At 39.4% G+C, this 27,629-nt stretch overlaps 1 long non-coding RNA gene across 2 annotated transcripts in view; it reads left to right on the forward strand.

Annotated features, from left to right (window-relative positions):
* Positions 1-253: 253 nt before the first annotated feature.
* LOC122970483 overlaps positions 254-27,629 on the forward strand; it is a 93,468-nt gene continuing 66,092 nt past the window's right edge. For both annotated transcript variants that reach the window (XR_006399214.1, XR_006399215.1), the window contains exons 1-5: positions 254-4,223; positions 5,139-5,248; positions 22,436-22,536; positions 23,501-23,639; positions 23,747-23,856. This is a non-coding gene — a long non-coding RNA (uncharacterized LOC122970483). The remainder of the gene's footprint in view (positions 4,224-5,138; positions 5,249-22,435; positions 22,537-23,500; positions 23,640-23,746; positions 23,857-27,629) is intronic.

Raw genomic sequence — 27,629 nt, forward strand, 5'->3', positions numbered from 1 at the left:
TTTAATAGTCTTGACACAAGTACACTTTAGTGTGCTGTAGCATACTAACATTTAGTATACTTTATTGTATTATTCTTTCACTAGAGCAAGTTATTTCAATTAAACACTCTCCAACCAAAATCATCACAGAAAATAACATTTAATATGGTTGCAGCAGGAAAGTTAGTTCATCTGTTGATCTATAATTGAATGTGGGTGATTCTTACAGTAGCCTATCTGTTGTCCACAGCTGCTTTACACTGTATGAAAAGCCTCTTCTTCAGTTCATTAAATCCCTGCAGCATCTGAAGGCAGCAGGACTGATATGTTGATAAATCCGCAGCCTCTCATTAGAAAAATGCTGCGCCAGAGCACAGTGCTGTTGCGCAAGTCTGTTCATTTCATTAAAACGCCTGATGATGCCAGGATGCTACAGAATAACCACACTCTGCACACATCAGACAGATCTGTTATAACTTGATGTTCTTCCTTTTTATGAAGGAGACGTCAGGTTAGCAGGACTCATCATAGTCTCTTTTCCAACTTTCTTTTTAGCAAAAGTAGCATCTCAGATTTTATTTTTGAAACACATTACGGTGCAAACACTGTTGTGTAACATTAATTACTAAACTATGGGACCGTGTCCGAGGTGAGATACATAAAATTATGGCTGAAATAGCGTCGGTCAGATGCAATCATATAAAAGGCTTCACCAAATATATATATTTTTTATTGCTATTACTTTTATAGTAATTAACTGATGAAAAAAAACCCTACTCCATCTGTCTTTTGCTGCAGATTTGTGGTCATGTGTGTTCATGTCATGGTGCTCTGAACCGTCCAGACAATTCCTGAAGAAAAGCTTTCTGTTTGTTGAGGTTTGTTGAGCTGTTGTTATCCTGCTTAAGTGTGATTGGCTCAGCTGTTACAGAGCTTTGAGAGCGGTGATGTGACTGGCTGTGAGAGTATTTAATAATCACCACACCTGCTGATCAATATTCACTTTCACACAGCCCTTCTGTACTTTGCACTGCTGCACATAGATGAACCAAAATACCAGGTGCACATGGAGATGCCAACACTGTCTGTGCACCCAAAACTTACCACATTGTGCTTGTCAGTTACACAGTTAAAATAGGGCCCTTAGTAGTAATATATTACAAATTGTGCCTGTAGATACTGCTTCAAACTGATTACCATATGTTTTTTCTTGTTATCTACTGTAATACCATGATGTTTTTACTCATCTTCTTGCAATGCAGACATGTTCAGATAAAACCATTTGTAAATTAATACATTTACAGTAAATTAACTTTTACATGTAGGCATACAAGCAGCCAAAATTACATAGCTACCTTTAGCAGCAGTATGCGCTTTTTCTGCCACCTAGAAAAAATAACACATCTTAATTAGTTGGGGTGTTAATTTTATGGTTTCTGCTCAACCTATGATGTAATCAGCCCACCCCTATTGGGCACTGAGTTGTTACACCTCTACAGTGAGAGAAGCTAAATGAGATAGTAATTAAGGCTCCCCACTGAGATCCCAGGGCAGGCCCAGGACACACTGGAGAGAGGACACCTTGCAGCTGACCTGGAAGTGCTTGGTTGTCTCCTAGGAGGAGCTGAAGGACCTTGCAGAATGATGTGTGGGCAGCTTTGAGCTTAATAAGCAGGTAAAAAAGGGATGGGTGAGGGGATGGATGGCTCCCTGGGGTTGCTGACTCCCACAAAGACTTGCTTGTCTCCTTTATAGTCTGTAAAAGGGCAGCTTTGTTTAATAGTAGTGTTTATTGTTTATCCAATTATTTATTAGTTTGTGCCTATTGTCTATGTGTTGTAAATGTTGTACTTATAGGGCTCAAGATGAATAAAATGAGGACAAGAAAATTGAGCATGAAGGTTAAGTCTTGAAAAGAGCAGCTTCACAAACAAATTCTCAAAATCCACAAAATCCAGCTAACTTGTTTCCAAAGCTTTAAAAAGAAGTCAAGGATGAAGAGGCACTGCCAGCCAAATTCATATTGTTGAATTCATCTCTGAGGCTGGGAGAAAATTAAAGGTACCCTGCAGAGTTTTTGAACACCATAGCACCATCGAGCAAAGTTTGGCGGACTCATTAGAAAATTGGGTCAGGTGTCATCAAAAAATGTCACATCCATGTATTCTTGTTTGGGGGTCTTTGCTAGGCCAGCAGTTATTTGATAGTAGATTTAACAATGTTGTACATTTAAAAAAAAAAAAAGAAGAAGCAATTGGACACAATAGAGCATGGATTACAAAATAATCAAAGGAAATGTGAATGTGGAGAGAGATAAATTGACTATAACTGTAAATGACACTAATGTTCTTCATTATATCATTAGAATTATTGTTTCATTCTAAACAAGTCCTCCAAGGGAAACAGGGAGACATGGCTGTTTCAAAAAACTAGAGTGTTTTCTGACCTTACACTGCTATGGTTAAGTTTTGGTTTGGTTTAGGCACAAAAGCAACCTGTTTATGGTAGGGAATAATCATGGTTTGGGTTAAAATAAGTAGTTGGTTAAGTGTGGGGAAACATAATGGTTTGGGTTGAAATTACTACTTTTTTAAAGTTAGGGGACCTTTGTCATCATGGTTACAATAATAACCACTTGGTTAGGGACCAATTACGGTCATGGTTAAAAGACGCTGTAGTTGACTGTCAGTAGAAAACAGGAAACAAATAGCAGTCTCTCATAGTCCAGTGTTTTCTTGACCTATCCCTCTATCCCAACATCATCTTTCTGTTTATTTTGTCATTCCTATAATAAAGTCACTCTACTTCCTGCTTTGCTCCCTGTGGACAAGAGTCATACTATGGCCACTAGAGGGCTTTGTTTCTTGAACATAAACATATGTCATTTTCGGGTATTTGTGAAAACACCTGATGCTCTTGTTTTTCTTGGGAGGACAGTCTCTTCATTCTTTGTACCAAGTACCTCACCTTTGCTTCTTTTTTTCCCCCCCAGTCGGCAGTTCAGAGGGAGCTGGGGATCAATATCAGGCTTGCAACAAGAGGGCAGAAAGTCCGGTAGTGGAGCAGCTTAACAGCTCCACAAAGAGCTGGATGTTTGGGCTGGGAGGCAGGAGATCAATGGTGTAAAATAAGAGAGAATTAACAATGGTTGCAGAGCAAGGGGAGGACAGTCTGCTTTGACCTGTTGTGTGTTGAGACGACAGGCTTCACCCTGTCGCCCTGATAATCGCTCCTATATAGAGGGATAAGGCCAAACAAGAATGGCTGTGATAAAGTAAAAGCTCCTCTGTGTTTGTCTAAAGGAATAGTTGCCAAGGAAAACTATGGTTTGTTATTAGGACTGTGAAAGATAACAAGTTACATTACATTAAAAACCTCCTACACTAGTGGAAATTTGTTTATTATAATAATACTTTGACAATAACTTTGGTCTTTTAACTAATAACTTCTACATTGAGATTAAAAGAATAAACTCTTTTTAGTGTATGTTTAATTTTACAGTATTTTAACTCAAGTAACTTTTGAAAGCTCATCTCGCTCCACAGTCTGCTTCTAGCTTGCTTTTCTTCCCTGCTTTTTTCTGCTCCTTCATTAGATTAACATTGATATTCATTAACACCTGATCTACCCTGTGTGCCTGTGCACTGGGCCTGGCACTGTGCCTCCATAGGAAATCAATGGTATTTTCATTCATCCAGTTGGGAGGACCCACACTGCTTTGCTTCCACATGCAGTCATTGCAGTAGTGATTAACAGGCTAGTAAAGGAGGGTATACAGTGATTCTTAAGTAAAAGATGTGACTTAGGACTCAGACATCAGTGTAGTGATGAGTGACACCTGCATATGATGGAGTAAACATATCTAAGCAAAATGTGGAGATAATTTTGAGAAGCGGGATGAAGAATGAGTGGAAGGAAAAGAGAGGAGGGGATGAGGAGAGAGAGGTAATGTATAGTATAGGATATGGTAAATCATGTCTATCATCTCTCCTCTCCTCCATTACCGATCAGGGAATGAAGGATGATGACGAGTTGGCCAATTTCCCCAAACTCCCAGTGGATGCCCTTGAAAGTGACAAATTGCCAGGTTAATTGTGTTGGGGTCATGGCCATTCGGAGGGAATGAGCCACTTTATTTGGAGCGAAAATCTATAAGGGGAGTTCATTCCCAATCAGCGCTGTCTCTGTTCGGATCCAGTGAGGGATGGCCTTGGTCCTCTGGGAAGAATCCTAAACCATCCCAAGTGAGTAGATACAGTACAGATACAGTATACAACAAGCCAAGAAATCAAGTTAATTTTCCTCAATTCAGGGCCATGGCAACAGCATTTCCAAGTCAGCTAGCTGACAGGAAAGATGTATTCTTTTCTCTTGAACCACCCACCCCAGGGATCAATTACACTTCATTTTCTGCCTGATATAGATGAGTCAGGGGACACCTCCATTGGAGAACTATTGAATTCCTGGAACAGCTCTCATCCCTAAATCCTGCTTACTCCCTATCTTCTCTTCAATCCACCTCTTAGTACCCCAATGCATTTCACAAACACTGATAGCAGTCCAGACTAACAATTTGAATTTACATCTTAATAAGCACACGCAAGGTTGAGTAGGGTCAAAGCTGAGCCACAAAGGAGACAAGCATTGGGGCTTGTTGGGCTGGTGTGGAGCGTGCGTTGGCATACTGTCAGTAGTAAGTATGAGCAGAGATTTTTCTGGGCACAGGCAAGCGAGTGGGGGTCTGTGTATCTGAAGCAAAGCCAACTCCAGCCTCTCTGCCATGCTGAGATTAGGGGAAAAGAGGAGGCTTTCATATAACCGACTCTCCCTGTGGCATGACTGCAGAGTGGCAGCGGGCGAAGGCAGGCAGGCAGTCAGGCTAGGACAGCTGTATGGACGGATGAGGGAGACAAGGGACTCAAGGAAATAACATGGGAACCGGTGCAGAGGAGGAAAGTGAGCTCTCTTTGTCTCCACAATAACTGTACAAGGAGAGGTATGGGGGGTGGGACGTGTCCTCCAGGACTTTGATAGTAGGTTGTGGAGAGCTGACAGACCTCATTCCCTCCGTCTGCCCCTTCCCTATCTATGTTTTTTTTATTCAACCCTGTCTCTATCTTGCTCATTCACCTTCTCTCCTCCTCTTTCTATTTATCTAGCTCAGTGTCTATGGGAGCAGCCAGCCAGAGGAGCCTTGAAGTCGGCGAGAAGAAGGAAGTAAAGCCAGGTGTGCAAGGGAACATGATGGGCCCCGAGGATGGGCTGAGAGGTGAGGGACAGACACTGGAGTGTGTGACAAAAGGATGAGCTTCACTGCTAATGACTCCCACAGGGGAGACCAGCTGCTCGGTTTGTTAAGGCTTACACGTGCGCTGCTGCCATGTAGGATTGACTCGACGGTGTGATAGAGCGTGCACACGAAAACAAACTTTACAAGACTTGAACATCAGGAAACACAGGAATGCACACACAGACATAGTCACACAGTCTCTCATGCATAGACACACACACACACATACACACACACACTAATACCAATCTTAAAATGCCCCCCGCCCCCTTTCTCCCTCCTTTCTCCCTCCTTTCTCCCCATCCTTCTAAATTCATCCAAATTTCTGAAAATTCCTCCGCCTCAGTACACACAGTGTTGCTTATAAATCCAGACCCTATATTCCATCTACTTAGTAGATCTTTGTCTGCATCTATTAAAGGGATGTTTTGACACAATAAAGCATAATCAATAATACACTGGACAGTCATCTGTGTGATGGCAGGAGATTTCAAACACCCACCCCAACAAAGAGGACCTCCACTGTATGGCAATACATGTGAGCCCTCTAGTGTTAAGCTGTCTAGTTTCATGTGCTGTACTTGGAGGAGGATAAAATAAGAGCAGCAAATAAGGGCTCAATGCCATGTTTGTGTGCTTTTTTTCACACTATTGTAACACTCTGTGTGTTATGTAGCATGTCCTGCACATTTTTAGCTGAATAAGTGGCTGGGGTTAATTTTTTTTCCTGCAATGTTACGCAAACAATTTGCAAGCTGAAATGTAATTTTCCTGGATATAAACCTCAAGACAAAAATGCAGATTTACTCTCATTCACATAACACGTGAAAAGGACATTTAAAATGGCATGAACTCCTTGATGTTCAATATACAAATGACCATTCAGGTGACATTTGCCCCGGTATTTTCATGAGAGAAGGAATTTCTACCACTATACAAGGCATGAAAAACCTTAAAAGCCTGGACTCTATCTGGTGAATAATGTGATATTAAGTAGATGTGACATTTTAAAAGAGGCTTTAAAATCCAAGCATTGATCAAATGCGGGGTGACAAGCATCATAGCTCAGTTAATGGCTTTCTCGCTGAGACTTTCCAAAGGTTCACTATAGAATATGGGTATGTCATGGCAAGCTGCCATGGATTTCTCTATATCTGTATTTACATGTACAATAAGTGGTCTTAATTTAGCTATTCATTGTCATGTTTGTATTACAGTATAAGAGCAATGGCCTAGTAGTACACGTAGTACACAAATCACACTCACCCTCTCTGCCAAGGGTCAAAGCGATGCATCAAAATAGAAGTTAATTCCATAGCTAAATGTCCATTCTGAGAAAAGGGTTTACTCAATAGTAGCAAGCTTGATGGATCTGAATGTTGTATAATGATGAACTCTATAAGGAGAGGTGTGAAATGGCAGTCTGGTATTCCACAACTGACCTCAGTTTACTGTGTTTTTGAATCCATTCTTCTTCATAACTGACATAATATACTGTATGGTAGTTCACATCTTAGTATTTGCATTTATCAGTCTTTTGATTCACTTTCTGTACACCTTCCGGGAATTTGACATGTATGCAATGCAATTTCCCTCACTTAGGTGATGAATTGAGGTGTGTTCTATGCTTTGGGAGCCATGTAGGCATTCTGGAGAGCGAGGGACAAAGATGCTGCCATGTTATCACAGAGGACATCTGTATAAATAATTTTATGCCAGACATCTCCTGTCTAAGAGGGTCATTTGTTACAAGTTGTTCTTGTACTACAGGCATCAGGGAGTACTGGGAGGTAGAGAGATACAGACAGAATTAAAACAAAGCTTTAAACAGAAAATATGTATATCAATGTATAAAATGTATATAACAGTGTTTTTTTCTTTTCAAATTAATTTACAAGTATTTGTAAAATTAGTTTCTCCTTTCAACCTACAATCATCAAAGCAATATATTGACAATTTGGAGAATTATTTGCTTTCTTGCACAGAGTAAGATAAGAAGAATGATACCACTATCCTGTCTGTACGCTAAATATGAAGCTGGAGCCAGCAGCTTGTTAGCTTAGCTTAGCATAAACACCTGAAGCAGGGGGAAACTGCTAGCCTGGCTCTGACCAAAGGTAAAAAAGATCTAACTTAATTGATCGGCCGAAATGAGTTTCCTCCAGAGAGTGTCTGGGCTCAGACTTAAAGATAGGGTGAGGAACTCGGACATCCACGAGGAGCTTAGAGTAGAGCCGCTGCTCCTTTGCATTAAAAGAAGCCAGCTGAGGTAGTTTGGGCACCTGGTTAGGATGCCTACTGGACGCCTCCCTCTGGAGGTGTTCCGGGCATGTCCGACTGGTACGACACCCCAGGGCAGACCCAGAACACGCTGGAGGGATTATATATCTCTCCTGGCCTGGGAACACCTTGGGATCCCCCAGGAGGAGCTGGAGGGCATTGCCGGGTGGAAGGATGTCTGAGTTTCCTTACTCAGTCTGATGCCACCATGACCTGGTCCCGGATAAGTGGCGGAAAATGGATGTATGGATGGATGGATGATTATTAATTGACATGTTACATCTGGTTTGTTTGAACTGTATTAAAACCACAGTTCAGAAACAACACATTGTGGTTTATGGGGGTGGTTTAAGCTATAAGTCTCCTGGCTTTTAGCTTCATATTCAGTGTATAGACATTTCAATCAGGAGAGACAAGTGAATGAAGCAAAAAGAATTGTTTATTATACAGATGATATTGATGATTAAGTGTTGTCACAAGTCTTTGGTGCTTAGACTCGACAGGGAGATTTTGAATCGAGTGACATCAGTCCTGAGCAGTAGTGAGATAAATCCCCCCATGAAGTCCGGACACTGGTGGTGGTGGTGGCTGATGACTTCTGAGACTTATAAGGCAGATGAGGTTGATGAAGTGATGCACTGATGAAACTGCAAAGACTAGGCGGTGATGGGGAGGTGGTGGGGCACGCAAAACGGCACCATGAAAACACTAAGGCAGAGAGGGAGAAAACATATTTAAAAAGACAGCTGCATTATGATAGGCTGATGATGAAGATGTGTCACCGTGCTATTGGTTAGATGTGAACAGCTCACGTCTTTATTGACGCCCTGGGGAATGACAGCATGTTAAATGTTTGCTCACCTGTGCATAAGGCAAATGTGTTTTTAGGATAATGATGCAATATTTTAGTACATTTATTAAAATTTAAGAACAGGACATGCTTATGCTCAAAATATGGTCTGTCAGATTATCTTTTTATATGCCACCTGTTGCTCACTGCTGTCGAGTAATGTTAAAATAAGAGTTCAAGTTATTCAACCAGGTTTAACACTAGAGTAAGTCGAACATTTTGAGTACAACGTGAGCATTTTTGATGATTTGCATCATTACAAATGTCCACGTGAATGTTTAAGTGTGTTTGCAATAAAGTACTCTAGTCACACGGGGGAAATCAGTCCAGCCTATAGAGGAGTGAACCTACTAAAGCCTGATCATTAATCATTTTGTGTGAGAATGTGTTGGTGTGTGCGGCTATACAGAACCTGTGTGCAACACTGTGTGTTTGTATGTGCATGCACTGAGTTACAGTATGTCGTATCTATTTTTTTCCTGCGGTCAGTATAAACGAGTTTAAAAAACAAGGGAGTAATTGATGAATTGGACAAAAGGTCAGGATACAGGGCATGGTGGGACTGCACTGGAAAAAGACCATTTCACCTTAGCATGCCTCTACTGCTGACATGCAGATCAATCACTTTGACTGAATACTAAAAAAGCATGCATGATGAATTTTGGTCTTAACATGAATGCGGACAGTTTATTGTATTTTGTTTTAGTTTAATTGAATTCTAAGAAGCAGATTGTAGGTTTGTGAAAATAAATCAAATGTTGAGTCCATTATCATTAGTGTATGTAAAATATAATGCATTTATTTATTTATTTATTTTCTATCAATGGAAAGTCTGCAAAATGGCTTTACCTTAGAAAAATAACAAGATATGAGAAAACGGGTCATAAGAAATAATTTCATGTAAATGTTGAACTCTGGCAACATTTTAAGATCCCTGTTTATTGGATGGTGTTATGCACCATGCAAATTTACCATACTAACCTCATTTCTATTGGCAACCAGAAGAGTTGGCCAAATGACCACAATTAGTGGCATGTCCAGACCTCCTGCTCTGATTGGTTGGCAGGCAAATAAGACATTTGTGTGCGCTTTGTGAAAGCTTAATAAGAGACAAAGAGGAAAACAGATGAAGCAGATTGCATGAGGGAGGGTAGGATGAAATGACAAGAAATAATCCCTAACTGTGAAATCAACTATCTTTTGATATTCTGAATTATGAAGAAAGTTAACCCCTGCTCGCATCATCTCCCCACCAAATGTGCTGTCTCTCACACAGGCTTTAAATATCAGTGAGGTCCACAAGCCAGCTGAGTGAGTTTGACTCTCAGCACAGTTTGTCTGGCCAACTGCTGCGCTGTGTGAGTGTTGTCCTAGAGCTGCTGTGGGCTTATGCTGCCCACGTCCCTCTCCATCGAGACTGGCCTCCTCTTTGCTTCTTCGGACCACTGCTGGCAGCAGGACTGAGCACTCACTAGATGTGGAGAGAGACATAACAGGCTACAATTCCCAAACTCCCACCAGGAAAGTCACTCTAAGATTAATGAGAGTTGCAATGTCTGCTGGCTACATACTTGGCCATCAAAAACTTGGACGAATAGACGTGGGATAACTTCAAGGGATGAGAGGGTGTTTGGTGATGTTTTTGGACGGAGGTTTTTCAGGCTATGTCTACAAAAAAACATCACTTTTTGTTAATCCTATATGAATATCTCATTGAAGAAAGTGATCTGGATTCAGTTTATTTAGATAAAACATGAAAACCTATGTGTGCTCTGTCCTAGGACATGATATTTCAACTACCACAGAGTGGATAGAGTGAAGAAATAATGAGCAGATGGTGAATACTGGAATACAAGACTGCCACAGATAAGAGTTGCTGGTCTATTTCTTTTCCCAAGACAATCTTATAGCTAGGAATTTCTTTTTTTATTCCTTCTCTTTTTATGAAAGCTGCCTCATTAGGCATCTAGACAAAAGAAACACATTTCATTTTGTCAGGAAGTCACCCGGACAGACAAGTCTGTGGCAGGAAATGAAATAAATAAGGAAGGAATGGCAGGAGTGAGTGGCTGGGTTGACATTTACTGTGATTAGCGTTTGTAGTGGTGAATGCATTTCTGTCATTCTCTCCCTTACCATCTTTGTCTCGTTCTTCTGTGTGATCCCTCACGTTTGACTTTCCCTGCTGCATGCAGATGTCCATGACCTTTAGCTTTTCTTTGTGAAATACAACAACAGTAAAAGAACTGAAGTGAATTCATTGAACAACACAGGTGCAGAGCAAAACAGTACAACTGAAGAGGAGACAGGGGCTGATGCTGGATGTCACCATTTCTACAAAAAAGTAAAAGATCTAGAATTGTCCGAGCTTGTCTGTGTAAATTTCACTAAATCTAGACTTATGAATATATGCAAAACCTTGTAATATGGATGTATATATAATACATTTAAATGTGTGTGTCTGCATATGTACATGAGTGTGCCCTCTCTGCAAATTTGCAGCATACTGTGACCGTTTTCGGCCTCCTCCAGACATACTCAGAGTTCCCCTCCATCAAGGGCATAATGGTGCGATCCATCGGCTGATAATGGCAGTGCGATCCACAGGTCGGCCAGCTCGATGCGAGAGCAGAACAGCCTCTCTCATGGCCCATTACAGTCTGCTTAATGACCACACTGATGACCCAAACTCTGTGGCAGGCTGTCCTCACTCTGCCTGTTTAAAACAACATTTCACTCTGCTCGCCAAGGTTCACCCTCCTTGGCAGCTTAAAACAAAACAGTGGATTTGGGGAATTTTTTCTTTGTGGTGTTGACACAACCATATATTTTAAAATTAGAAAATTAAGCTGTTTTAGTTTCAAGAATTACTACTGTAATAGCAACAAGCTACTGTATATTTTTATGCCTCCGTGCTGATGACAGCTATGGCCGGAGGCTTTATTGTTTCCGGGTTGCCCATCCGTCTATCCGTCCATTCCATTCTCATGAACGCGATATCTCAGGAACACCTTGGGGGAATTTCTTCAAATTTGGCACAAACTGGAGGGAATCTCATTACATCTGGCACAAACGTCCACTTGTAGTCAAGGATGTACTGATTAGAATTTGGTGGTCAAAGGTCAAGGTCAGTGTGACCTCACAAAACACGTTTTTGGCTATAACTCAAGAATTCCTACGCTAATTATGACAAAGTTTCACACAAATGTCTAACAGGATAAATGATTAAGTGATGACATTTTATATTCAAAAGGTCAAAGGTTAACTTCACTGTGACATCATAATATTCTGCAAAAACACTTCTGGCCATTATTCAACGCCATAACTCAGGAACAGAAGGAGAGATTGTGATTCACATTTGGTCAGATACTGAATTGGTGACACTAATCTTGGGTTCCCACCTTGAAACTGCGGTGATTTGATTAAATTCCTTCAAAGGCATCACTACAAATATTATATGAGTCTGGGCAGACATAGATGTAAACTGCAACTTAACTGGTTGGTGGAGGCATACAACCGTGAGGCGGTATTTCTAGTTTACCTAGACATATAGCTCAAGATGTACTGATACAAATGTCTCTCTTTCGTTACTGTATACAGAAAATTTAGGATCAAGGTTTATGTGAAATTAATGAAATAGAGCGTGATAACATGATTAAGCTGGGAAACAAAGCAACCATTCATAACTTTGTTTTAGAAGAAACAACATAATGCCAGCTTTCTTTTTAAAAGAATTTTAAAATTGTTTTACATAAATTGTTTTACATATCAAATCCTACTGCTGCATATGTTTACTACAACTGCACAGCATCAAATTATAACCAGTCTTTATCACCTACCACCTAAATATCTAATTAAGTCCATCACTCACCAGAAAAAGACGATACCAGAAAGGTCTTGATTTTCTGCTTGATGTCTTTGTGTGTGTGTGTGTGTGTGTGTGTGTGTGTGTGTGTGTGTGTGTGTGTATGTGTAATAAATGGAGTCTGTTTTGATGGATTCTAACATTGTACGTTGATACCGAATGTTAATGTTCAGACATGGCACCCTGATTGGACACTTTTCGCACAATTGTTGTGTCTGTTCAGGCAACAGATTTTAGACATGTTGAGAGCAATTTGATATCCAGTAATCATTTTGAGCCTGTGGGGCTGAGTGAGGCATAAAAGATGTTCACATGTTTTTTTAAACACTCCATATTCACACTGGAACTCTGCCTTGTGTCACATTTCAAACTCAAAAGTCTTAATTTGTGTTCAAGGACTATTAAACAACTGAAGCATGGTGTCCAGTGTATTAGAATGACTCCTTCCTTCCATAATGAGTGATAACAAAAACGAGCCGTGCATACACGAATTTGCTGAATGTATAATTAGAATCATTTTAACAAACGTCCTGTGTATACTTTTAAACGGCATGTCTTGTTCGTACTGTAAGTGATCCAGCTTTTCTGAAGAAACACTGGGAGTGTTGCTTGACTAGCAACCTTAATTATTCTTCAGGTTTTGGAAGACTCTCCTCTCCTCGCCATTTTCCATTTTCCTCTCTCTCTATCTCTCTGTCCCTCCCTCTCTCATTCCTGGGCTGTTATGATATGCGGCCATGTTGTACGGTGACTGGAAATGACTGATGATCTCTGTGAATGAGTGATACAATCAGAGCCAGGGGGCATTTGGGTGGGGAGAGGCAGAGAGAGAGAGAGAGAGAGAGAGAGAGAGAGAGAGAGAGAGAGAGGGAGAGAGAGAGAGAGAGGAATAGAGAGAGGGTAAGAGAGGAATAGATCAGCAGAGATACGAGACTGAATCTGGGTATCTTAATTTAGTGGTCCATAATTAAAAATCTGTTTGCCAGTTTTTCCTCTCCCTGCACTGCAGTCCTGCCTCCCCTTGACAATTAAAGATTTAATCACCATCTGCAAAAAGGGGCTGGGAAAGTATGTCTGACCCAAAACTCCAAATGCAAGCTGATGCTGTTGAGGGATAAGATTCAGCGGACTTGGACACTGTTTATTTTCTGTCCATTTTCATCCAAACATGAACTTGTTTACTGACATAATTACTGATATAATGAGCTGCTGGAAGCAGACACTTGTGGCAGTATTTGCTCTTTGTATTTTCATCTGGTTTCTTGCCAGAACATAAGAACCAGATCTAAGGTTTTAGTGAACTTTCCTTTCGATCAAGTAATACATAAAGATGACATCATTAACACAAGCTTTTCAAAGTGAATAACAAGATGAGGGGCCTATACAGTGAATGAAGTTATAAAAGCATCCTTCTAAATTTAAATTCTGCGGTAGCACATTTTGTCTGTCCAACAGGCCAATCTGTACACAAGCTACAACAACTATAATATCAAATATGTTTCTGTAGTGTGCGCTGGGAACACTGTGTTCCACATCCAGCTCCAACTTTTTTTCTCCCTCTCTGATCGCATCTAGAGACTGACAGCAAACCTTGAAAGATAATATCACACAAACACAGCATTTCCACTCTAAAGTTTTCAACTCCCAGTGTATTCATGCAAACAATAATCATTTCATTGGACTGTAGCCTTTCCATAAGACAAAAGGAATGCTTTTTATTTGTGGGAGAGAAAAAAGCAGTTCTGGTAGTCAGACTCTTGCAATCTTGTGTATTTGTTTCAATATGATCAACCTCCTGGAGTGTGTGTTTGCTATTGCTGGAGTCTTTCTTTCTGATCTTTTTCGCCAATTACGGTAAGGAGGAAATTGCTCTTTTGGATAAATGTATCCAAGAACACAGAGGAAATCATTTTAGTTGGTATATACAGTCAGAATATAATATTATTCCTATTTTTAATGATGCCATGGCTTTCATTGGTGTATCACTGCTCAGAAACTCTTTAGAGGATAACTGAACATTTAAGATATAGCAAAGTGCTTTACATTCAAAGAGAGGTTTTTCATGCTTAAGTTAGGCAGCACCCTAATTTCAGTATGAATTATTTGGGCCATTTGGGACTTTTTTTCCAGAGCTAAACCTAGTGAATCTTCTTGATTTAGCAGCTGATGCCCAGCCCAAACTCTACCCTGACTGAATTGATTCCTTTATCCATCTTTATAAAGTAAGGATCAGTTAAAGGGAAACTTTGATATTTTTCAACCTGGACTCTATTTTCTCATCTTTTTGTGTCTAAGTGACTAATAGGGACAACAATTTTTGAAGTTCATATTTAGTCATGACAGAATTGGAGAGAGGAGTGCCAGGAGGAGTTTGTTGTGTTGGAGTACAGAAAGTGTAGCTTAGTGTTATCCAAAAGATTTTCAAAGTCATGGCTGAATATTTAGCTGATTTCAACAACACAACTCTCACGAGATTTCAGAATGAGGCTTCTCCCTGAGTGAGACATGGTTAGACGCAATAAAAAATAGACCAGAGCAAAAAAAAAGGTAACGGAAAAAGTTTTATGTCTCTCTATGGTCCTTTCCATAATGTTGTCAGATACTTATAATAACAACCTGAGCCTGTCAGTGGCAAAAACAAGCACTTTTAGTGGGTGTAGATTGACGGGACACAATTGCCCATTTGGCGGCTGCCAGCTGCAGCACTCTCACTCAATACTTTGTCCCCATTAGTCTGTTGTCCCCATTAGTGGCATAGACACAAAAAGATGGGCAAATAGGGTGCAGGTTGAAAACTACTGCAGTTTCATCTTAAGTAACAAATTTTATTTCCAAGGACAGCATCTGGATTTGCTCTTGATCTGGGTTTTACTACTTTTTGTTTCACCTGTGTTTTCTCTCTTTTTTGCATGTCTCTTCTATGTTGTGGTTATTTCAGCAATGGACCCGTTTTAGCCACATTGGTCCAGACTGAAATATCAACAACATTTGGATGGATTGCCACGAAATTTTTTACAGGCATTCATGATCCCAAGAGGATAAACCATACTCACTTTGCTGATATCTGGCTTTTCCCCTAGCGCCACCATGTGGTTGACATTTTTGTTTTTTAGAGAACTATCTCAACAAAAGTTGGATGGATTGGCATGAAATTTGGTGTAGATATCCAAATGGATGAATCCATTACATGCTTCAGTGATCCCCTTACTTTACAGTAAATTCAGGGTCAGCAGAAGGTAAAGGTTTTCACTTATCCTGTGAAATATCTCAACATCTGCTTGATGAACTACCACAAAATTTTGCACTTTCATGGTCCCTCAGATGTCTACCAAAGAGTCTGGTGATACCCTGTCTTGAAATGTATTGTCAACTGCTGGATGGACTGCCATGAAATTTGGTACAGATGTCCATGTCCCCCTCAAGATTGTAATAACATTGGTGATTCCTTAACATGTCATTTAGCGCCATCATCAGGCCAAATTTATCTATCTTTCCCTATAGTTGGGTTTATGACCAATACCTGCAAAATAAATGACATTCTCATTAGCCTCACCTGTGCTAGTTGGCAAATGTTAGCATGCTAACTCATGAAACTAAGATTGTGGTGATGGTATTATATCTACCTAGCATCTGCGTGTTAGCATTGTAATTGTGACCATATTAACATGCTGATGTTAGCATGTTGAGTTTCTAAAGGTTTCTGAGATGTCTTAATCAGACATACAGTACTGTATATAACAAAACTCACACCCTGGGTCAGTATCACTAAAATGTTAAATGATCAAAAATCCTGTCCATTTAATACAATTAATTTGTTTTTAGACAAAACCCAAGAAGAATTAAGCCAATTCATTTCAAAAAAAGATTTTTTTTACTGATTAAACCATAATGAAAGGTCCATATTTAAGAATGTGCTGCAACAAAAGTCAGCACACCCTTCATTGGTGAGACTCCATTCCTTTATTTTTTAATATTTTGTATGCCCACCTTTATTTTTGATGATGGATTCAATCCTCCTGGGCATGGATGAGTCTAGAACAAATCTGTGAAAAGATGTTCTGCCATTCTTCACAGATTATCCTTTTCAGTTGCTCTTTGCTGGAGGGATTTTGTTTCTCTACCTTACGCTTTAAAATACTCAAAGTTGTTGTATTGGATTCATAGTTTTCACTTTTACTTCTTTAAAAACTCTTGTGTGATTTTTGCTCTGTTGGAGTCATCTTTTTATGCAGTATTTGGGTATACAAACTTGCAATCATAGTGCCATCTATAAATGTCATCTCCCCTACAACTTTTGCACTCATGCAGCCCTATATCAGCACACTCCCATCTCCACGTTTCACAGTCGGCACTGTGCAGTCACTGTGGTAGTCCTGGCCAGGTCCACACCAAACATGCTGGACCCCATCTGATCCAAGCAAATTTATTTTGGTTTCATCTGACCAAAGAATGTGCTGCCAGTATTCATCAGGCTTCTTATTCATGTTCTTTGGCAAAGTTTAATCTGGCAGTTTTGTGCCATTTTGTAAGCAATGGTTCTCTTCTTGGACGTTGCCTGTAGAGTTTGACTTCATGCAATGTCCTTCACACTGTCTGAGCAGTCACTGAAACACCAATTTCCACAGATAATCCTTGTGCCAAGTCAGAAGAACTTGCCTGTCTGTTTTTCAATGCAAGTTTGCATAAATAGCGAATTGTGAGTGCCATAATTTTTCGAGGATGGCCACTGCACCTGTTATCGGTCGTATGGTTCCTCCTGTACCTCCTAACCACCGCTAAAACTGTGTTTTGGCTTATCTTTAGTAGCCTATTGATGATCTTGTATCATCTCCCATCTTTATGAAATCTCGCAATCTGGTTTTCTGTCTTGTTCAGGCAATTCCTTACCATGTGGAGCCATGTTGCATGAGACACAACCCAGGCCAAAACTGAGAAAGTTGTGGCGTTCGCAGGCTGTTTTATAACCTTATTCAAGCAATTAGTCTGAATTGGAAGTCACAGTTTTTCTCACTTTTGTTTCAGTGGTCACAGGTGTACTCATTGTTGCACTGAGGTTGTACTTTGAGACCTGTATTTTCAATGTAATCTTTCTAACCTGTTTGTTTTTAATTATAAATAAAATCAAATACCTACACTTTACCCTAAAAATACTACAATTATTGTAAGATGATACTATTTTGAATCATTTAACATTTTAGTGATATTGCACAGGGGTGTGCTCAGTTTTGTTATATATGAAAAGTTGAGCTGGCTAACCTCCTGTGGGTCTTTGTCTGCCAGTAATATAAGGTGTTCCACTTTTCTTCGCTGTTCAACATCTTTTGAACTCATACAGAACAAGGTCATGTGTGATTATACACCAGTGTATACTGGCAGGAGGGCATCTGCATATTGGCAAACACACTCCTCTTCACAAAAGCAGATGCTAATTAAGACAGAGAATTGTCTCTATTTGGTATTGTGAGAACATGAGCCACATTCTTTATTAGGTTAGTGGATGGGAAACCAAGGAAATCATCAAGGAAATAACATAGAAGGTGGTTGTGTAGTTTTTATTAGAACAATTGAAGAAATCAATAGTTACATTCAATATCTGCTCAGCCTTCCTATTTTTGTGCTTTAAGTCTAGGACAAACTAAATCCCCCTGTAAAAGATGACTTTATCTCAGACTTACCACAGTCTGTAATTAAGTCACAAAGTAGAACTGTCTGGAGTTATCTATGGGGAGAAGGTGGGCAGGGAAACTTTGAGACGGTGACATATCATGAATTACAACTCAGTCTATTTCCTTGCCAGCTCTTATCGGGTTCAGAGACCTGTTCTAAAGGGGAGATTTAGTTTCGTGTATCAGGCCAGTGCTTAATGGAATTGATGGCTCTGTATCAACTTTGGCCCAACAGAGGAGGGTGGATTGGAACAGGTTGGACTCAGAGGAGCAGTACCCAAAAAACAGAAACTCTCCTCAGCCACTTTGACTGAGGTTGGTGGTATCAGTTGCGGAGTTAAGTAGCTAAATTAAGTGGTTTACGACCGTCGGACAGATCATTTCACTGGGACTTTACATTTTTGTTTTGTTTACATGTTGGATGTTGGAACATACTAGATTGTGATTGCACAGTCATAATTGTAGCTACCATTTGAGTAGCAGCCATGACTACCACAGAGAAAAGATAAATGGATAAATTAGAGGATGAAAGATGAAGATCGATGTGGCTGTAAAAGCAGGGATCGAAAATAAAGAGAGAGAGAGAGAATGGGTATACAAGTTCAAAGGTATGTTGTCAGCCGTAGTGACCTGCTGCCTCCTCTTGCAGTGAGCTAACAAGGCAGCACTGCTTTTAGCCCAGCGCCCACAGCAGGAGGGGGTCAGACCGGGTAGGGAGAGGCAAATTATATCCCAGATCCAGCCACAGACGGTGGTCCTTCTGATGCCATGCATAAAACTCTCATAAATGTTTCATTTTGTTTACTGGCCAACATAGTATGAAAAACAAGTCTCATCACACTGCATAAGCCTCGCCTATTCTGAGAGCCTTAGGATAGGCTTTCAGTAGCACACTGTTGACAAGAAGAATGAGGGGCAGTCAGGAAACACAATAAAGACTGATGGGAAGGAGGTTTTGCTTGAGGAACATTCTGAATCTGTTAAGGACAATATAAGTCTAGAGGTAAAGTAATTAGATTCATGAAAGTGGTTGCCCTAATAGAATACCTAGCTCTGGGGAATCTGGAGTTAGGTATCATGTTAAATTATGCATTCTTTTCTCAAAGTGAGGATTATCAACACGTGGAATTCTGGCATCAAATTCCTGCCATTTGACTGAAAGCATGTGTTACTATATGTGATCAACTTTGTATTGAGTCTGAGGATGCCAAATATTCAGACCAAGGAGAACATCGAACTAGGGCATGACTAGCATTACAAAACTCAAGACCTGGTGTGCACTAATGGGATTTTACAAGGCAAAAAATGTATTTAATAGAGCGATGGATCAATTATACATCACAGATTTAATATTTCACTATGCTTGGAGTCGCTGATCTTACCTGAAAAATGAATCTTGTTTTTTTTCTTATTTCATTTGAATTTCTTGCATTATCTGCACCACTAAACTGTGATGTACAAAGGACTCAAATAATGTAAGTGATTTAAACCTTTACTTGTTTGTCTGTCTGAAATTACCTCAATGCACACATCTGTCTGGAAGCAAGATATTGGAAGTATAAAGTTCAATAAAGCACAAAATGTTCTGTGATTCCATTTTGAACAAAAATACAGTAAAACTGTGAAAAATGAAAAAGCACTTGCCCACCACTGCTGAGAGCCAACAGTTCAGCCCCCTGGAGTGGTGCCTTTGGCAGGATGGTGTAGGTCTTCAGTGCAGGAGGTGATAGGAAGAAAAAAAAAAGAATGAAAATAAATAAATAAATAAAATGAGCAGAAAAGGTCAAATGCACACACAATGGAAACAGAACTGCACAGATTCATATAAACACATTAGCATTACAGATATGAAGACTAGTGAGTACAATTAAGTGTGACATGAGGACATGGTTGGTCTTTCTTATCTGATAACCTTGGATAATTGCTTTGCACTAAAGAAAACAACAAAAAAACATTTGTTTGTTACAGCAATAGAACAAAACACTTGAAGTTATACTTGTCACTTAAACAGCTGTTATGAATGCTACACTGTTTATTCTCTTATGACTGGGTTATTGTGTTTAATAGCAAATTGGTAAGATGGTAACAAAAACCTGTTTAGAATATGATCACAAACACATTTTGCAGTTGGAAAACTAATTTGTGTAGCATCCTTTCAAACTGAAAGATTCTTTTTTAGAATCTCTGATGAAATATATTACATAAGCTGTGAAATCTGGGTAGAGAAACCTAAATACACACACATAAAACATTTGTGTTCTGTTTCACAAAAAAATGCAAAAATTACAGTAAATATTTGGGATAAAAAGCAAATCAGATGATTGAACCACCAAAAGAAATTAAAAAAAGGAAGCATCTAGACAGAACAGAAAGCTCTTTAAGGAGCACGTCTGTTAGTACATTATTATTATTCTTCCTCTTTGGTTATCACCACAGGAACATTTATTAAGAAATTTAGAAGAAAATGTCAAACACCAAAACAAAACTTTTGAGGACAGTTAACAGCATCTTAATCTAGAATCAGTTCATCAGAATTGTCTCTGTTACAAAAGGTCTACACAGTAGACATTAAATACTGCTTTGTGCATACAGTACATACACACGTGTGGGAATCTTGCAAAAGTGCTTGCAGAGTAGACAGTCATTCATTTTTAATAACAATGTTGGCTGAGTTTTGTAGATGCCTTAATACTAGTCAGTTCAACTTACTGCTTGTGGTCAAGGAGACGAGTGCAGACCTGCACAGCTCAAAATATGTCACAGGTCAAAAAACACTGACTGTACCCAATGCTCTGTGTCTTTACGGTGTGTTCATGGCTGACAGAAAGTCTATTCTATCTGAATGGTGTCTGTTCAGGTAGTCGACTCTCAAATTTTGCATTGTGTGTACAGGGTTTCTATAGTAAAGACTATCTATAGATAGTCAAGACTATCTATAGAAAAGACACAATATCCCTACCAGATACTGCTACCTCTTGACTTGCTTATATAGTCTCATCTGACAAACTGATAAAAAAAAAACACACTCACCAACCTAAAATTTATAACAACAAAAGCAATGGCTGCAATCACAACAAAAGATCAAAAGGATGGAAAGGTTTATTGAAAATGTCCTAAAATATTATTCTTCATTTCTCATTGACCAAACACAGAGCAGCTGTGCTTTTACAGTACTGGTGTGAAGGAGAAGTCACAGGTATCTGACTCAGCACACAGGCAATCTTTTATGCCACAGCGGTTATAGGCCAAAGTAAGCAAGCAGGCAAAACTTTATTTATATAGCACATTTCATTCCAGATGGAAGCACAATGTGCTTCACAGAGCGTGAGCTACCACCGAAGCTACAGCCACAAAAAGTATGTGGATAATGTACAAGATAAAACATTAGACATAAGTCAACACAATTAAAACAAACACATAAATAATACATGTGAGTTAAAAACCATTAAGAAATAGGACTAAAATAAATTAAATCTAATAATAATTAAGACCAGCAATTGACCAGTAAAAAATATGACATGTGAGTTAAAAGTACATAAAACATAAAAAGTAGGAATAAAATAAAATAAAATAATTAAGACCAGCAAACCAGACTACAGAAAAGCGCAGCTAAAAAGGAATGTTTTCAGTTTAGTTTTTAGTTTTTTAAAGACATGATTGGGTAGGATGTTCCAGCGACTTGGAGCATAAAAGCTAAAATCAGCTTCACCAATTTTCGTGGAGACCCAGGGAATAACCAGACATCCTGTTCCAGATGACCTGAGGAGTCTAGCTGATTCATAGCTCACAAGCATGTCAGAGGGATATTGGGGTGCCAGACCACTACCTAAGTAGATACAATACGGTACTGTCATGCATAACACTGTCATGCATAATATGGAAAGGACAAGTAAGGCCATGTCATACTAATATTCTTACCACATGTAACATGCTGATGTTGTTCTCACACATTACTAAGTCAGGGCCTCAGGCTTGTCTCTACACATGAATATGCCATGGCCACACATTACTTTTTTAACCAAATATGTCATCAACGAGGCTTATATCAGAAAGAAAAATGAAAGTAAGTTTTGAATCATAATGAAAATGAATAGATTTTCATGATGGACTCCTCTGTACATCCCAAACAAGTGGATGCATATGAAAAAATTAACACAAGCACTTTAAAAAGCTGAGCCTGGCAAGGACATTCACAACAATCCATTAAACTTTCAGATTCTGCCGAACATCACTAATAAGTAGTCTGGCTCACACAGACTATATGGTCCAGCCAGCAGTGAATGTGTTGACATGCTCGTACTTAGATAGCATTAGCCACTTTCTGGGCAAGGCCTCGGTAATTAATGGATTAAATGAAAAACAAAAATGCCAGAAAAAGGAGTAATTAGGGAAGTAAGTGTATAGCTACACTGATGGTATAATAGACATTTCTAAAGTTGAATACACTTACCATTAGAGGCAAGGTTTTTTTTTTTTTTATGTTTTTTTAATTTGTTGTTTTACAGGGGAAGCTGAGTGTCTTGCCAAGCAGCACTAGCACCATTAATGCATGAGGAGATGGATATTGTCAAGTCTCCCCTCATTCATGGAAGGCCAAGTGAAAGAGGTGACCAAGCAGTATAGTGGCAGCACAGTCAACAGAATATTCTTTTAAGTAGACATGGATTGCTTTTGTCTGCTTTAAGGCATGGCTGCCAGGCCTGAGTTGAGAGTGTGTCACTTGGATTCCACTGAAAGTGAGATTTGTATGTGCATTTGGAGTGAAGTTAAAAAAGAAAAAAAAAAATCCACACACACATGTTGACACAAAGTCAAGAGTGATTCTTGACCTACGTCTTCAGAAAATGTAATTTACGCAACTGTTGGTCTGATGGTCAGTCGGTCCACCACTTGAAATATCACAACAACTACTGGATGGATTGCGGTAAAATTTTGAGCAATCATTCATGGTCCCCAGAGGATGAATTCTAGTGACATTGGTGATCCCCTGACCTTTCCTCTTGGGCCACCAGCAGGTCAAACATTTCACTTGTCTGGTGAATTATCTCAACATCTACCAGATGAACTAGCTAATGATTTTGGTGATTCCTGACTTTTCCTCTATTGACGTCATGAGGTCGACAGTTTGTATAGTGAAACTTAACTATTGGACAGACAGCCATGAAATTTGGTATCCACATTCATGACCCCCTCAGAATTCATTTTAATAACTTTGGTGATCCACTGACTTGTCCTCTATTACCATCATCAGATCAACATTGTAATTTAGTTTATGACCAAATACCTAAAAAACTAATGACATTCTTATCAGCCGTAGCTATACTTTGTGTTTAGTTCTATTTAGTGAATGTTAGTATGCTAGCACGCTATGATAAGATGGTGAACATTATACCTGCTAAACATGTGAGAATTTACATTGTTAGCATGTTAGCATTCTAATATTAGGATTAAGCTTACTAAATACTTACTTACTAAATACTAGATACTTAAAATAGTTAATAATTAATTAATACTTAAAATACAACTATATTGGTCATACAAGCGACAGTCTTTCTCTCTCTCTTCCTCAGGCTAAGGTGGAAAAACTGGCCTAACCTCAAAGTCGAGGGTGTCCTGTCACACAGCACAACATGGAGAAAAGGTCTGATCAGGTTTCACACAGGGAACCCTGCTGCACCACAGGGTTGGTGCTGCCATCTTAGAGCAGAGGTGTGTTGCCAAGGCCTGGGTTGGCAGATAGAGTGCTGCCCTGAGTATACAGAGTTGTTGCTGTGTTGTTTTTTTGCTGTTGACGCCCATCTCATTTCTTGTTTCAGGCAAACCCTGAAAGTTGACAGCATGGGCGCATGAACCTGCAAATGATATCTACAGGGGTTTGGGCTGGAATATTGTCAATCAGAATGAGAAGGAGAGCATGGGATGTTGTGTGAGTATGTATTTTCACAGTACACATCTTCATGTCTGTGCTTGTGTGTCTTGATATATTTTATGTATAGGGTGTATACATATTTTCAGTGATTTTACTTGTGTATGTTGATATATGCAGTATATATTGGGTATATGTGTCTGTCACAGTGAAAAATTGTGTGGACACTATCCTGTTTTGACATTCCTCACTGCAGGATTTACTTGCCCAAGTAAAACATTTATATAAATCCTCTCAACGAGGAGCCCGAGAGAGTCGAAGCAAGAAAGAGGAATGGGAGAGGGAGAGCATGGGCATACTGACCTGCAATAAACTGTTGCCTCCTGTTGAGTTTTCATTTCATGGTTAAATGTGGAGTTAATGGCTGGTCTTACATGGTGGTGACTTCAGTGTCTCTGCATCAAGCCCGCATTAGTCCCTGTAGCTTAAAACCTACTGCCTTCTCCAAGTGGCAGAGCAAACAGCAGCTTTCTTGTGTTTAGATTAAGTTTAGTACACTAACTATACAATGAACAATATAAGAGATAACTTCCTTTAAACTTCAACATTAGTTTTGTATTTAATATAATACCAGAAATAAAAACTATAACTATAACTAACTATAACATCCTCTGGGACGCTTTGTAATGCTTTGCGAACATCAACCATCTTTAATCTTGCTAAAAGTTTGTGGGTTTCATAGCTCACTTTTAATTGCAATAGTAGAGGAGAAAATGCTGAAATGACATACTCTGTGCTATGTAAAGAGAGAAACATGGTAAATGAGTAAACAAAGATGATGCAAAAGAAAATATTGAAAGCGAGGGGATCCCTTTAAAAGTTTATAAACTACATGGCTCAACTTATACTTTAGAAACATGATCTTTGAATTAGAATGAATACTGTATCCATGTTTTACATTTGAATACAGAGCGCCATCAGGTTTGTAGATTTTAGAGGTCTGCATGGCATGAAAGTGAGACCTGAACCTGGCTTGTGTTCCTCAAAGAGACAGATGCTTGATTTGGAGTGACAGAGAGGGCTTCTTGCAAATAAAAAAAATAATTAAGCTCCTATTATCTCATATATACCACATAAGTAGCTTTTAAATTGGCCAGAAAGCCATTCCTCTTTTCTTTTTCCAGTGTCTCATAAACCATCTGCTTTACCTGCTCATCAATATCAAGCTCCTCTTTACATTTTCCCAATATGGCAACTCAGAACTTCTTTCCCATATGAACTGTATAGTCAAAACCATTAAAATCCAGAACAATATGTACAGACAGGATCACTGGTCATTCAAGGACAGGATGTTCTAACAATGAAAATCACTGGGGATTTTGAGAAGCTCCCCTTTAGCAAGTTTTTGCTTAGTTTCATCTATTATTGATCATTTGCTTGCCAGTTTAATGCAACACATCACTCCTGCTTCCTGTCTTCCTGCCTTACATTATAGTTCTTTCTTGAACCATATGACACACGCAGATGCAGACAAACCTGACAAGAGCCTGGGGCTGTATGCAACAAAATGGTCTGAACACAACCTGAAATCAGATACCTTGCATGGACATGTTGAGTAGCAGAAATCTATTCCCCATCATTTGCACAAATCCAATTAAAACACATAGTCCACTCTCGTCACATTTCTCGTCTTTTATATATATTTTATATATTCTTTTATCCACCAATGTTAAAGGGAATACTTGGTAAGCTCCCCACTGTGACTCCCCTGATCACTCAGCACACACTGTAGTCACCCCTAGGTAGAGCGGATGTGTCTGCTTTTTAAAAGTAACCTAAAAGATTTATTCCAGTGATTTTCATCAGTGAAGAGTGTAGCAGTTTGGCATGAAAATGAGCAGTGAGATTGCAGCTAGCACATGGTTTTTGAGCAGAAATGTGCATTATGGATACATCTGACTTTGGGGAAAGGGAATTGTAGAGTTCCACATCTGGAAAGTACACACATAAACAAAGGCAGTAAAGAAAAAAGAAGAAAACAATGTGATAAGGGTATGGACAGAGGCAGTGAGAGCCAGGGGCAAGAAAAAGGTTAATATGACAAATAATTGGAGAAAGGTACAGCCACAGGCAGTGTTAATAAATTGAATCAGTGCTGGGTGTGAAGACTGCTGGTTAGATTAAAGGTAGTATGAGGAGTTTTAAATTGGTTGCCAAATATCCAGTGCTAAATCTGAAAGGACAGTAGGTATCTAGAGCAAATCATCTCAACAAGGACTCAGGCTTCTATTGTACCTATAGTTCCATTTCTTTCCCAACACGAAGAGAACACTCCCCAGAATATGAGAGGACAGGATCCTGAATTAGACATGGAGAATTAATAATTAATGGGGCCACCGTCGCACACAGACACACATTCCCAAGCACACTCAGACACTCATACACGGTATCTGAGCAAGTATTAAGGATCTGCATCCTAAAGGTCAAGAGGGAGTTAAAGTTTTCTCCTTGTCAGTTACTTATGGTCAAATTAAATATTGAGCTTCTCAGAGGGAGAGGGCTTGATATTCAGTTTATTGTGGTAGGGAATGAATTGGCCACTCAAAAAGAAATGACGAAACCACCGGAAAAAATCCTTTCTGCATGATGACTATGATTAAGAGACCCACATATAAAATCTATTTGAACATTTAAAATTGCCAACGAGGTACATTAGAGAGCTGAAAATAAAATAAGCACATGAAAAGGTCAAATATGTTTTAAATGTGGAGCCTCGGCACAGACCATTCCAGCGTATGACGAATGCCACTCGAAGACCTCAGGTTTATTCGTCATACGGATCATAAATCCCTCCACATGGTCAGTGTGTGTTTGGAGTGGGTGTGATTTAGTTGGCCATGGTTTACCCAGCTCTGCATATAATAACTTGCCTTAAAGAGCTTTAAGTAGACCAGAGAAATCCAGAGAGAGAAGCCCCTGTCTCTCATCCTTGTCATCTCAGCCGGGACGAGGTGTGACTGATTGTGCAGACTTGATCGACTACTTTGCATGACGTACAATCAGATAAAATGGCCATCACTTGGGCTCTATCACGCCATAAATCACCGCTGAGATATGGAGGAATATGTATTCTCTTTCTCCATAAATCATGGTTATCCCTCATCTAAGAGTCAATTATCTAACGCGCAACAAATGGCTTGGCAATAACCTTGAAGATAGGGGATACATGCAGGGAGGCCAGCTTGCGGGTTGTTGAATGTTTTTGTCTCCACTGGCCACAACTCTTCACAATTTAAAAGTTGTTTGTGCATGGATTTATGGATTTAAAACATTTTTTAAAGTTTTATTTGATATAGCCTATTAGAGTCTGATGATTTATTTATTTCGCCTGGGTGACGAATTTGTGTCAGTTTTGATGAGTAAATGGATGCTATTTTATCTTAAAGTTCTTGTAATGATCGCACAGTATTTTTATTTTCTCACAAGGCGATGGGATTTAGTAAAAGGGCAACTTACATTACATGAAGGCTTCAGTGATCAAAAGCCACCCTTGGACGTTTTACTGCTGATCTGTACTTCAAAGACAAACACATTTTCTTTTGTAATTCAGCCCCATCTCTTGTTAGTGCAGCGCAGAAAAGAAACAAGACATATCACAGTGTATATTCTATTTCGATGTCTTGGTGATCCTTATAATTGCAAACATATGAAAGGGGTCACAGGAAAAGAAATTGCCTTTGTTCTGTTACACCACATTTGTTTCATTTCAACTTCACAGCATATGTATGTTACAAGTCCACTGACAGTCCCTGGCAATAATTGGATGCTTCAGG

This window comes from Thunnus albacares, chromosome 19, assembly GCF_914725855.1.
Source record: "Thunnus albacares chromosome 19, fThuAlb1.1, whole genome shotgun sequence".
In the NCBI taxonomy this organism is placed as follows: Eukaryota; Metazoa; Chordata; class Actinopteri; order Scombriformes; family Scombridae; genus Thunnus; species Thunnus albacares.